Below are 15,409 nucleotides of genomic sequence, written 5' to 3'. Positions count from 1 at the left end.
TTGTACCACACACTTGATATTTCGAGTCACATTGTCGTTATGAACCGTATGTTACAATTTCAAATAATCCATATGCGAAAATGTCATTCTATTCAGATTGTCATTTTCTATCGTATAAAGTAGAAATATACCGAGATTGACATTTAAAAATCAAAAGTTTTGTTAATTTCCGGTGAAAGAGGAAGTGATCAAAAACAATTGAATACGTCAATTAATCCTAATTTATGTCGTATACTAACATCCAAATCTCGTTTTTTCATCTGAAAAAATAAACAAGTTATAGGAGTGATCCAGTTTTGAGACGCACCCGGTATATAAATGATAAGTATAAGTGATCTTTGAAAACATTACTATTTAGTTGCAAGCAATAGCATTATTTTTCTATAAAAATTTAAGAATTTTTTTTTCTTTTAATTATTTCGTGCAAAATCAGTATAGGTATGATCAGATACAGTTCTGTCGGCTTCAAAATGAGGATCAGCCAGTGTTTCAGATTTGAGATGCATTTATTTGTCTTGCTCTAATGAGAAATTTCTACGATTCTGATACCATTTACCATGTATTACTACATATTCAATCCAGAACAATCAAAATCACCAAAAGATTGACGTTTTTCCCACTACTGTTAATAAAGTAATGAAGCTTTTTTTTTGATAATAAGGATTCGGGATCCTATTTAGCTTCTTGCGAATGAATATTTGTCTCATATAATTTTAGGGCAGATCACCCATTAACAAATAAAGGGTGTGGGTACTAAGCAAAGTGCAATTTTGAGCAACAAGCAGTCTAAAACTGTCAACTTTGCTGGCTCTTGACCCAAAACAGTTTGTTTAGAGAAATTTTATAAAAACAAGAATTATAGAAAGAAACGTTATTTACAAAAAGTTGATAGCTTTTCAGTTATAAGTAAAATACCACGAACATTTTTTTTTTTTTAATATTTTAGTTGCTGGCGTGGCGCCCCTCGCATTCGGCGCCCCGGGCAGTCGCCCGGGTCGCCCGGCCCTTCCGCCGGCCCTGGTCTTATTGACATTGCCATGCATGGTGTTATTTGAACAAAGGTATTGAGGTATTTGATTTTTAGGATAGGTATATAGTTAATTACAATACTTTTTAAAATTCATTGTGTGTTTTTATAGTTAGACGTAGATAAAATATTGTACAGTACACGCGAGTTAACTCCATTAAGATACTTTTGTGGTTACACAACTCGTGCTACGCACTCGTGCAACACGCGTATCTTAATGATGCTGTTAACTCACTTGTATCGTAACTATCTATTGTTTATTTCTAACTTAAAAATATTTCTGATTGCATCAAGTGAGACTGTTTTAGGTTTTTTAAATGGAATGCTATATGTTGTTTTTTTTCAGTGGATTTGTCATAATATTTTTGCTCGAAAAATTCAACACAAATGGGGTTTTAAAATTTCATATTATCGGATTCATTTTAAAACTCTCAAATTGAGTCTAAATGAAACAAAACTATTAAAACTCCCTGAATAAAAAAAAGGAAATTTCAAACTTTTAATTTTTTAATAAAAATGTCTTGTCCTTTTTAAAACTAATCAGACTTAAGTAAGAGGGTGCTTGTAATTTTAAATATATAATTTGATCGAAAATTAAATAATATATTATCTGTCATAAAATCCAATATAAAGTTCAAATTATAATGAGAGGCAAATAATTAGACAAAAATATTTCCTTCTAAAATTATTTTTGTTTGGTTAGACCAACGGTTAATATGTGATATGAGTAGATATTGGTTTAATATGTTCTGATTTTGTCATGAGCTAACTGACAAAGCTGACTGAATGCATACGGATTCTCTCAACCGATTTTGTGTATAATTATTAAAGAAGTATTCTTGTTTTAAATAAATTATAAGTTGAGATTGTTTTATATATAGAACTATTATTATGTTTAAAGTGATGAAAATATTCTCAGTACTGGAAAAAATCAAAGAAAATTGAAGTTTATTATTTTTATTTCTTCATGCGCCTTCCATTGTAATAAGATGTTTAATTTATTAAAGGTATTTGTTAGAAACATTCTTCTTTTGTTTATTTTAATAATCTCTTAAAAATATCGGCATTTCTGTGAATTTAAAACAAAGTGATCATTACATTTATAATGATGGCAATTGTTTAACGGATTTGATGTTTGATTCATTCCTTAATTAGTGAATTTTAAAATCTCATTGTCATTGGGAATCAGTTGTTCACACAATTTTTTTCTTAGATTTTTATACAGTACAAGAGGACTTAGATTTTTATACAGTACAAGAGGACAAGCTTTTTTTATTGTTCATATTTCGTATTGCATTTTTTATAAAAGTTTTTACTTGTTCTAAAATTGCAAATTCCACTGGTCCCAAATACTAGTTTTAATAAAAATAATAAAGCAAATTTTGTGTTTTTTTAAATAAATCCAACGCACTTATACTCAAAATACAAATTTGAAAGATATCACTTGAGATTAGGAGAAAGGGGGGGGGTCGAGTCAAATCTCAAGACGACTCACCAGGAGGAGGGAGCTTCTCCAAATATATACTATTTTAGCCGATCATAGCAATAGGTTATTAAGATCAGCAAAAAGAGCCTTTTTAATTTCACTCAAAATGAGTTATTTGGGTCATAAATGACCTAAATACAAAATATTTTTATGGTGTCCGTCTGTCCGTCTGTCCGTCTGTCCGTCTGTCCGTCTGTCCGTCTGTCCGTCTGTCCGTCTGTCTGTAACACGATAACTCAAAAACCGCTAAATCGATTTTAACCAAATTTGGCACAAAAATACTGTGGCAACCGAGAATCTGGCTATTAGTTTTTGGTGGGGATGGGGGGTTCGTAAGGAGGTATGGGAGGGGGTTAAATATTTAAAAAAATCGTCACTCCGAAATTACAGTAGTTAGGGAAACACGGTTTTCAATTTGAGATTAGGAATAATATTTGCAACAAAATTTGTAATAACTTCCAAATCAGTCAGTCGCAGTTTTTGAAAGTCCTTGGTGAGACGTCGCGTCGTGAGATTTCACTTCTAATCTTCCCCCTTCCCCTAATCCGGTGAGATTTTTCAAAATTTGTATTTTGAATATAAATGGTTTGAATTTATTAAAAAAAACACACAATTTGGTTTATTACTGTTATTAAGACTAGTAAAAACTAGTATTTAAAATTAGACCGTAATCTAGAGTCATAGTGATAAACATTAAATAATGCTTAAATGGGAACTACTAAAAATATATAATATACCAGGTGAATCTTAAATCACTGTAAATATCTTGATAAACGAAGCATATTTTTTTCTGTTCCGTTTTTCAAATAAATCCACAATAACAGAGTTATCTTACTTTGAAAATTTGAAAAAAGAAATTCTTAAAATTTTGGGAACCACTGGATCTTTTCTGTATAATCGTTCTTGTAATTTAATGTCTACTTTTGTTGCCATATTGTCAATAAATTATGTTTTTAACTAAAAACAAAAAAAAAACATAAAATGTTTTTTTTTCGCATGTTTTTTTTCGCGAAAAAAAAACTCATACTACTAACTCCTAAAAATATTTGCACTTATTAAATACTCACCCTGTATATTAATTATAATTATATATAAAATTAACTATTTAAGACTCATGCTGGGTCTCGAGAGTTATCTACTGCTACTGGTACCAACAAATCCATGTGTACTTCAAATTCGCTGTGATTTAGCAACTTTACATCTTTTTTGTATCAAGAAGAATTGTGTCAGATTTCGGCATATTAACAGGGTTGACATGATTTAAATCACTTGATTTAAATCGCGATTTGAATCAAGGGATTTTTTTAATTTTAATCATGTGATTTAAATAAAAAAAAAATATTTTATTGAAACTCTATCATAAATCAAAAAATATCTGTAAAAGTTGTAAAAATATGTCCTAGAAAACTATAAAAAATATTTCTATATCAGATATAACCGATAATAAATCGACAAATAATTGTAAATGTTATAAAACTATATAAAAATATCTATTCGTCAATTTAAATGTTGGACCGATTTTTGAAGTAATTTCGTGTGAATCCATTAGACCGCTAAACTTAAAATTTATGTATAAGTGCCGAGGTGCCCGATAACGTAGAGGTACAGGCTCTCGTCTACCAATCTCAAGGTAGTTGGTTCGAATTCTACACCCGGCATTTCATGAGCTATTTTTATTAAAATAAAAATAGTTTGGGTACCTAGGTCGACTCAGCCTTAAATGAGTACTTGGGATTCACAATCCTGAGGTAATAATAGGCGGTTGAAGCGTAATGCTAGCCACATTACCTTCCTTGTATATCGAACGGCTCTAGCATGGCAAGCTGTACCTTGCTACTCTCAACGCGTTAAACGCTATATACGGGAGCTATTATTATTATTATGTATAAGTGACAAAAATTCGCTGTTCGAATACATATCACTTGCAAAGTCTAGTGCAGAACTAGGTTCTTCTAATATAGAGACTATATCTTTATTCCCGAGAATCTAGAATCGTTGTCAGAAAAAATTTTGGTTTATTTTTTTTGAAACGGTTGTATGTTTCCGAATTCCTACCGAAATTTTGATCTGCAGTAAGTACTTTACACTTTGGCATTAGATAATACATCATTCTCGACTTAAGACTATTTCCGAACAATAGTGTATTGTTTTATTAAGAGTAAAAATTATACTTTTTTTGACGATGCTGTACCTTTGAAGGACCATCTAGCCTCTACCTTTGAAGGACCATCTATTCCGACTAGAGTGAGGCACAAAAAGTAGATTTTTACTCTGGATAGAACATTTTTTTAAACATTACAAATAATGTTTTAATCAATTTCAAACATTGCAAATAATATAAGCAGTAATCGAGCAACAATTATTTGTACTCTCGTTGAATTTGATACTTAATATCAGTTTAATAATATATTTTTGTACTTTTGTGCGTAGACGTAACAGTCCTTTACTTTTATGCCTAGGCGTTAAAATGACAAAAATTAATATTTTGAGATGTTTGAAAAAAAATCCTTTTCATCTGAAGCGAGCGACTTTTTTGCGGAATATATTGGTGGCCGATCTGGAAAAATGACACGCGCCATAGAATTGTTAATGTTATCGGTATTGGGCAGAGTTATAAAGATTTAGCCATTTAGGATACGACTTTAATTGGAAATTAAGTCCTAGTTATTTAGAAATCCGATTTAAATATTGTTTTGAATTAAAATAAAAAAAATCTGATATTTTTGATTTTTTTTTAAAATTATGATTTTTTCCAACCCTGCATATTAGTCTAGATGTTTTACTTAATCTGATTTTCTCACATTCTTATACTATTTTTTGAAATAGTGCAAAAATTAAATGATATAGGTCGAAATCCCATCACCAAAACGTGAAATTTAGTGTGTTTCGTTCATATATTTATAAAATGTATATGGTTTCGCCATGATTCCCTCCTTCTTCTTAACTCCTCACGTGATTAATAGACGCCTCTATGGTAATGGCCACTTAGTTTTCATTCTTTGATTGATGACATACTGTATAATAAAAATAATAAAAATGTGTTTCTTTCTTAAATAATTGGAACAAAATGTAAATAACTTTATATTATAAAATTGTATTTTGAAAGCCCGTATTAAAAACGGAGTGTAGTAACTAAATAAAGTGGTATGTTTTTTTCCCAGGAATGACGCATTTGTTCCTGTTCATTTAGACAGACGTAAGTGCAAAATGTTACATTTATCTTAATTTCTAGTCTAGAATACCAGAAAATATTTATACTAGTATACAGGACATTTTAATTTATTACTTTAATACAAAGGTCTATTAATAAAAGTTAACGGAAGATAAATACAACAGGAAAAAATGTAAAAAATAGTCTTTTTTTACATTTAAAGTTACTTCTTACTTAAAAATAAAAATGTTATAATAATTGTCATTTTTTTACTTGATCTTGAAATATTAACAAAAATACAAAGAGCAATTTTAATTCTGGTGGATTTCAATACGACTTTAAAAAACATTAGCTCAAAAACTACTGTTAAAGTAAACGAAATGAATTTAAATTATATGATGAATATACTAGTTCTATTCTATGATAGAATATACTAATATATAAAATCCTTAAGTGACTGACATGCTGATTAATCACGATCCTGCTCAAACCACTCAACGTAAGAAGCTCAATTTTGGCATACAGGTTGATTCTAGGGTGTAGAGGTTCGATAAGAAGGGATTTTTCGAAATTCCAGTTCCAAGAGGGTGAAACCACCCCTCAAATATTACAATATTTTTTATTTAAAAAACGGTCAAGTTTCCGAAAAAACACTTAAACACGTATATTTTATTTAATTTTTTTACATATTTTAAGATTTTTTAAAAATGTATACAGGGTGTTTCGAAAAACCTGGTCATTGATTTAATCACGATCCTGCTAAAGCGCTTGACGTAAAAAGCTGATTTTTGGAAAACAGATTGACTTTAGGGTGTAGAGGATAAGATAAGAAGGGATTAATAATCGATAATATAATTAATAAGGCTAATAATCGATAAGAAGGGATTTTTCGAAACTCGAATTCTAAGGGGGTGAAACTATCCCTCAAATATTTAAATATTTTTTATTTAAAAACCGGTGAGTTTTTCGGAAAAACTCTTAAACACGTATATTTTATTTTGTGGTTTTACATATTTTAAGATTTTTTTATAAATTCATACAGGGTGTTTTATAAAATATGACCATTGAGTAATCACGATTCTGCTTAAACTGCTTGACGTTTAAAGCTGATTTTTGGCAAACGGATTGACTGTGGGGTGTAGAGGTTCGATAAGGAGGGGTTTCTCGAATCTCAAATTCCAAGAGGGTGAAAACGCCCCTCAAATATTACAATATTTATTATTTAAAAAACGGCTTGTCTTTCGGGTAAACGCTTGGACAAGCATACCTAATTTATTTGATTTTTTTACATATTTTGGGTGGGTGTTCCAAAAAGTTGGGTAATTTCTTAACCACGATTCTGCTTAAACTGCTTGACGTAAAAAGCTTATTTTTGGCAAACGGATTTTTCGAAAGTCAAATTCCAACGAGATGAAACTACCCCTCAAATATTACCAAGTTATATAATAATATCGCCATATTGTTTTTTCTCATGCTGACATAAATGTGAGAAAAATTTAACCAGTTTGTATGTTAATGGAAATTCTTCCTTTGCTTTATCATCACCATTACAAATGATTAATTCGACTCGAACGAAGTCGCTGGTACAGGCTAGTATACTATATTATTCCTTAATTTTAATTAAGTTCCAATAAATATGTTTGATTTAAATTTACATTTTTTTACGTTTATATTATATTGACTCTATCTGATGTATTTGTTGAACAATAATTATTGTAAATGAGGTAATTGGACGCAATTAAAAAAATCTGTGTTCATTAACTTATGTATACACAATAAATAATTGTCAATTAATGTTTAATGTCGAAATGATTTAAATTATTTGGTTTAAATTTGCTTTGTGTTATTACAAACCTTGGTAAATTAATTGAATGTCAAATTTCATATAATAATTACCACATATACCGGGTGGTGCATCTCGTTAGAAACATAATATATAGGAAATTGCATGAAAATTTGTAATTGTCCAGATGTTGGCTCACCTTTTAATTTTACATAAGTTGTAAATGTTGTTTTAAGGTCCCCAACTCTGAATACACATGGCAAATTTGAACAAGCCGATTTTAAATAATTTAAGAAAAACTGCATTCTTTAAAAACATAGCTGTAGAATTAATAGGAGAGCCAATATGTGGACAGGTTTAAATTTGCATTGGATTTCCTATGTTTCCAACGATGATCTATAATCGTAACCCTGTATATCTAGTTTAATAACTTTTTATATATTTTTAACAGAAATGGTAAAATGTGCAATCAAGTAGTTAATTAATGTACTTTCTAGTGTTAAAAATATATAAAATGTTCATAGCTAATGACTTCTGTTAAAGTTGTGTTCTCACTTTCTATGGAAATTATGGATAGAGAAAAGATATAAAAAAGTTTATAAAGACATACAATATATTTATATATTGTATGTATGCATATTAATCACGATGCAACTCCATATTAAATTAAGAAATAATGACAGATACCTTTGCTAACCCAAGTAGCAAAAAGGAATTCTAAAAGGATTGAATTATTTTATAACAGTCGAATAGCGTTGTCTTAAGGACTGCTTGATTTTATTAAGCGTTTGGTTTCGACCATTCTGTTTTTTATTTAAAGTTGTCATATTAAACTATTTTCTAGTGGTTTTTACAACGTAGTCTATAACGCATTAACCGATAATTTCTTTTAGTATGATATAACACTTAATAAGACAATGCTATATGATAACAAACATATTATTTTATTAGACACTTATACCCACCATGTAAGAGTTCTATAATATTCATATAACTAGTAGTCACAAGATCATATAATAGTTACTTAAACTTAAACTTGTCTTATTAAACTTGTATTACGTTGTATGATAGAATGTTTTATTGCGTTAAACTACGGTGCTGTATACAACACTAGTTATATAGCCTTATATGATAAAATTGTAATTAACAAAATAAATTCGCTGTAATATCTGCATTATAAAACTGGTAATGTATAATATAACCTCATTTTAAATTAAATGGTATACCTAGTTATTTATTTTGTTATTGTTGTTGTTGCAAAAGTAATATCTACGTACGAGTATAATCAATCACAGCTATTATGAATTCTGGACAAAGTTGGAACAAAGTTAACAAATGCAGTGGTACTTATAAAGAGCATGTAAGAAAAAACTCCTCGAAATTACGGCAAATAATCCCGAGAATTCCCTAGGTTCTCAAAAGCCAAAATCTCTCGGGTTGTCTGGCTTCTTCAAAGCATTGTTGCCACGTTGATGTAAAATTTTTACTGTAGTAATGTTTGTATTGTTCTATTGTTGTTTTTCGAAGTCCTTAGGTTGCCTCTCACTCGTCGGGCACGCATGAAATGCATTGCGTGAATCCGTGAAAATCTGATCATGTTTGTTAGTTTAAATACTAATCAAATGAGATTTGGCAACATCTATTTGTCACAAATCTCAATGTCCAAAATAGTTCTATAGTGCCTGGAAATTCTGCGTAATGATAGATATTTATCTTATACCGTTTTATTTTACAACAAAGACTTATTTAAGGGATTCATTTATAATAAAATGGTTGCATTATAATTCGCCATGTTTAAGGCAGAGTTTTTGTATGACCTATGGCCGCCATTATATGAAGCAAAATTAAAAACATCAAAATAAATTGTAAAATGTTATTTTTGAGAACTATTTTGTGATAAGATTCCCACATACAGTAATAAAGTGTTTAATTAAATTAAAAACAAGAATTTTTGAAAATTTTATTTTATTTTATTGTTTAAATTTATATGTAAACTTTAATCGAAATTAAAGCGCTTTATTTTTTTTGCCAAATACATACCTATAATCTACCCGTAAAATTTTCGGCGCAACAAAAATTGTCCCTACTTTTCAAACCCTATTAATGATTTTTCATATTATATATTTGTTGTACCTTCTGACTCTACCCGCCATTTTCATTGTCGAGTAAAGTCTCCTTTTTAACAATCCGCATCCTCTAGATTCATTTTACGGCACGCTTAAAATATAATTTGCTCCTAATATTCTTCGGTAAAAAATAAAATACTCTTGCACCTCGCTAAATGATCAAATGTTTTTATTGTTCTGTTTCTCAGATGTGATCACGTAATACACAATAAAACTAGTTTTATAATAGTCATATGACGCTGTGTAAAATAGTTGCATAAGCGTTGTATACCCTTTTTATAGAACTTCTATACTACTAAACGGTTGTATAAAAATGGGCCTTTTTTGGTTGTAAAGCTATCGTATTACGGTCATATAGCACGTTATATGAATTGAGGTATCCTATAAAAATTATCACATAGCTGTTTATACAGCCTTTATAAAATAAAATTTGCTACTTGGGAAATGATTTATCTATCATTTAAAAATCAGAAATGTTAGTTTCTTCCGTAATTAAGTTGTAAAAGGTTTGAGATTCTAAAGCAGAGCGCTTATAAAAATGTACCTAGTAAAAATTTGATACAAAATATGTTTATTTTTTTAAATGGGATTCTCTTTTAGAGTCACGCGAGGTTATTGATGATTAATAACTTTGGTAATTTTAGTTCAGTGAACAAGAATGTAACTTGAAAGAATAAACCGCCAGACGAGTACACTAATGAATATAAATGGCTAGTTTTTTGTGGAAACTCAAAATAGAGAAAAAAACGGTAGTCTAAATTCATTAATATCCCTAATATAGATTTTCTTAAAAAGTATTTTTAAAAGTTTTTTCTTAAAAGTCCTTTCTTTCTGTTTACTTATAGTTATTTTTTATACAAGACGATAAAATTGTATTTTATCGTCGACCGAAAAGATTAATAATTCACAAGCCATGAAATCTCGAGTGAATTAATTTCGGGAGCCGATAATTAAATAATTATCGTCGTGTATAAAACAATATTTTTTTTCCGTAGCGAGTTACGTTTTTAAAAATATTCAGAAATTATTATTTGGAGGAATTTATTACGAGTAGAAAAAATATTATGCTGGGTTGGCGTTGGTTTCTATGTCAATTGACAAATAAATAAAGCTGTCTCTTTAGTTGTCAGTTATGAGTCAATATTTTTTAATTCTCTTTCGTGTCGAAAATATGATCCTTCCCATTACATATTTCGGGTAATGTCAATTGCACCATAAAAATTTGCATGAATACAAATAATAATAATGATTCTTTGTATTTTGAATATTTTTAATACAGGATTGCAGAATAAAGTTTTTAACCTATCCTCGCTGTTAAAGTATCATTTCGTCGGTGAAATATGATAAACTGCTAACTCCATTATTCCTAATTTTACAGGAGAGCAAAAAAACGGTACAAAAAATATGTACACATGTAGGAAGTATTTTCATGCGTTTATATGATAAAGAGATATGAATTTTATTTGCTGGGGAACAATATAACTCAATATTTCGTGTTACATTATTTTTTTCAGACACAATAGGTAGAGAGCAGATATTCGTCTTGCAGAAATAAGAAATTAAAATATATTTCTGGAGATAGCAACCTTTATTGTTTGAAACTTTGAAAATGCAATTAAATATTACCCAAACAGATTTAAAAATAATCAATTAAATTTAAAACATATGATATTCATAACCATATATTTATAATATCGTCGGTCTAGAAGCAAAATATACAAGTCCAAAACCGAACAAATGTTTATTGCATTTTTAAAGAACTGAAGTAACAGCATTTTGGACTTAATGAATATAAAAATAATATAAAAATTAAACTTCTAATTCTTAGAAGGTATGGTAGAATCCTTCCATGCTTGACCTAATTCTTATACAACGGTAGTAGACCGAGCTTGGAAAACAGTGCGTGGTTTTATTAAATTTTAATTGCTTTTCTCCTTATTTTTTTAATTTTTGTATAAATTATGTATCATTTACGTGGAAAAACGTTGAAAAAATAAAACTGATTAGGTATTATGGAAATTCTTGTACAAGTAAGTAATGGTTATTTAAACTATTTATAGCACGCCGATAAATTGCTCCGTATATAGAGAATTTCGTTTTTCCCCTTACCCTTTATGGATACCCCGTATTTACAGAACGGATCGACGCAGCCTTCGCTATAACCCACTTTATAGTTCATTATTTATTCTTAACAATATTTTTTTTTGCATTGCATTATGGCATTTGCATTGCATTGGTTTACCTTGCTTAAGGGTAGTTCCCTCATTTCTATACAGGGTGAGTCGAGGGGTAAACCGCAGAGGGAATAGTGTACACCGTAATTTCTTTTACTCAAATAATTCCTCAGAATTCCTCGTAATTCCTTCGGAATTCCTTGGAATTCCTGGTCTTCAAGGTCAAAGTCAGTCATTCAAGGTCTTCCTTGGAATTCGTTGGTACGAACTCGGTAACTCTTTCAGTCTGAACCAGCGTTGCCACCTCGGTTTCGCAGTTCCGCTATGAATTTTCTGGTGATTTTTATAAATGTCTAATGTCTCTATAAGTACTAGATCTAACAATAAAAAGTACTATTACGAGATTTACGTTTTTTTAGTTAAATTTTAGGATTAATAGGGGATCATGAGGTAAAAATACTGGAAATATGTCGGCACTTTCTTATTAAATTAATTTTTCTCGGGATTTTTGAATATGATAGGTACCTAGTTATACTCGTATCTATAGGAAAGGAAATTAATAAAACTTCAGTTGCACGTCATAAATAATGATCACCAGTAAATTCCATAAGATTACGCATGGTATCATTGATGAAGTGCACCTAAAGTTGTATTAATTTCCCTATAGTATATACCTAGGTATTATTCCGAGGAAATGAAAAATCAAATTTATACTCTTGAGTACTGAATAAAAAATCTTATGAGGGTTTCTTTAAATGGCGAAATCAGGAACGTTATAAGTAGATCTCTCGGGGGTGGTTCGGCCGTACTATTGGAAAATATTTTAGATATATAATCGAGGGTACAATATTAAATTAAAAGAATATCTAACCTGTAGATATTTGATATTGGGAAATTTTGGAAGCGAAAACGAAAAACGGATAGTAAAAAATCGCCTGCAAAACGTTTTTTTTTAAATTTAGTACTACCTATTATAGTATTCATGGTTTACTAATGTTCGTTAATTTTTTATAAAGTTGCTTGTAATTCCTCTTAATTCCTGTGGAATTCCTCTAAATTCCTAGTAATTCCTATGGAATTCCTTGGAATTCCTGTAGAATTCCTTCATAGTGTACACCATAATTCCTCTGCGGTTTACCCCTCGGGGTGAGTCTTAAATAAGTGCAAATATTTTCAGGGCTGGTAAATCTCGATAAGAGAAACATAATATTTTCTCTTTACCGTATTTTCAAATAAATCCAAAACAACCGAGTTATTTCACTTTTAAAAACTTCCAATTTTCTGCTATAATTTTGAGAATGATTGGATTTTCGTTCTTGTAAATTTAATCTACTACCTGTGTTGCCATATTACAAACAAAGTATGTTTTTAACTAAAAATTTAAAAAAATTCCAAATTTTCAAAAAAAAATTCGCGCGAAAAACCTCATAATCGTGTTTCTTAGGTTGAAATATGCTGCCCCTAAAAATATTTGCACTTATTTAAGACTCACCCTGTATATAATAGGGAAAAATTGACCAAAACGTAAGGCGAAAAAATACGCAAAAAAAATTCACACGGGCCCCTGTATATTGCCACCCGGACCCCTTTGGCATAGTGCGGGCCTGGATCGACGTACTCTACTAAAGAAACATAGGAGTAAGAATCCGTGCGTTTGCTTTAGCGCGATCGTAACGGAAATTACAGAAATAGCAGCATTTCGGTGGCTATTTCAGATCACTGGGAGTTAGCAGATATTATTGAGTTGAAATAGCAAATTTTCTTTAATGGGAAAAATGTTTTTGCTTTCCCTTCTTATAGAGCATTTTTTTCTCTTTCTAATGGTATAAAAAAATTTATTAATCTAGAAAATGGAGTTAGCAGGTTATCACGTTTCACTGACGATTTAATCTACCCTTGCGGTTAAAGTACTATTTTATCTACTATTTTTGATAGATATAAGGCAATTTTAACAGTTTCTATGGAAAAAATAATCATAATAGTATCTTGTGAACAGGGTTTTCACACGTCCGGATTTACCCGGACATTTCCGGATTTTTAAGGTGTCCAAGGTGGATCGGCCGGAATATAAAAAAATGTCTGGGAAACCTAACCGTAAAATAACTCAACTTTGTTGAATATTTTAATCATTATGGTCTACTTTAAATTTAATTAAAGTATATTGATTAAAATAAAATTTATTTTCGTCATTATCATTATAATCTACTTTAAAAAACAAATTTTTTCAGATATTTTAAGAACCGTTATTCCGTTTCGAATGAGATTTTGGGTGTCTATATTTTTTTTGCTAAATGCTTTTTAACATTTGACTTACACAAAAATCAAGAAAAAATACGGGAAGGGTGAAGACTACCACACCCCTGCATAAATTTTAGTATAAATACCTAAGATTTTTTCATTTCGTAAAATAGTCCTATTATTTACTATATTTTTATCTTTAGTAAAAAACGCAACGAGGCATACTTTTTGAGGAAAAAAATTATTTTTCCGAAGCTGACTTCAAAAAATGTATTTTGTCACATCAAGCAACAGAGGCGCCTACAATTTAATATGCTCTAATAATCTAGGTGGCGAAAATATTTTGGGATTCCATATTAGTATCACAAACTATATTTGACAATAAGCTTCATAAACGCGTTAAAAAAATAATAAATTTTAGATTAATTGACGTTCGGGTTTATTTTTTATTAATAAATAAAAATATTAAATTTTTTTTCTCAAAAACTATGCGATGTGGCGTTTTTTACAAGAAACAAAAAGTGTAGTAAATACTAGAGGGACCGTTCTACGAAAAAAAAATTTGTCGTCGGTAGACTTGCAAAATATTATACCAAAATTTATGTAGGGGTGGGGGTAGTTTTCACTCTTCCCGTACTTTTCCTTGATTTTTGTGTAAGTCAACTTAAAATATATGAAAAAAATGTGTTTATTTATTTAAACTTTGATGCCCTCTAGCGGACAAACGAAGCACTTTTGTATAGAGGTAAGTTGGTGGAAAAGATTCAAAAAATGATTCAGGTGGTGGCTCTGCCGTATAAATGTCAAGTTGTCACATTTATTTATTTATTTTTTGACATTGTCATTAGTTTTGACATTTTAGTTTTGTATTACGAGTTTTCGGTTTAAATAAATAATGCTGTGATACTTTAAGCTTAAAAATGTTTACTAGCAGACCTTGCCGTCGAATATTGTTTTTTAGGGCCTCTTTTAGTGCGAACTGTACAGTGTGTTCCATTTTGGTTGAAATCATAGGGTATCTCCGTTATTAGTGAAGATAGAAGGGTGCGGTTTGCACAAACCTGTCCCACTTTTTCGTCAAACGGAAGATGCTGCAAACAAAATTTTCATAGCCCTCTTCACTTCTGAGCTACAGGGTCTTTTCAAAAATTTTGCAATTTGTGACACCCCCTGTATCACTGTTATTGTTAAAGGTATCGAGAAGGCGAAAACTTTTTACGTAGAATACAGTGGCATAGTCTGTTTTTCTACAAAAAAAATATTTTTTAAAATATGAACTAAAGTTATGTTTTTTCAAATGGAACACCCTGTATATTTATAAATCATATAATCTGTCTTGCTACGAGCTTCTCAAAAATATATATCACTCTATATTTATTTTCACTATTTACTGCAATATTTAAAATATATCATTTTCTTATTAG

The sequence above is a fragment of the Sitophilus oryzae genome, unplaced genomic scaffold (genome assembly GCF_002938485.1).
Source record: "Sitophilus oryzae breed Bouriz unplaced genomic scaffold, Soryzae_2.0 scaffold_128_pilon_pilon, whole genome shotgun sequence".
Taxonomy (NCBI): Eukaryota; Metazoa; Arthropoda; class Insecta; order Coleoptera; family Curculionidae; genus Sitophilus; species Sitophilus oryzae.
The sequence above is the reverse complement of the archived record's forward strand: the minus strand, read 5'-3'. Positions refer to the sequence as shown.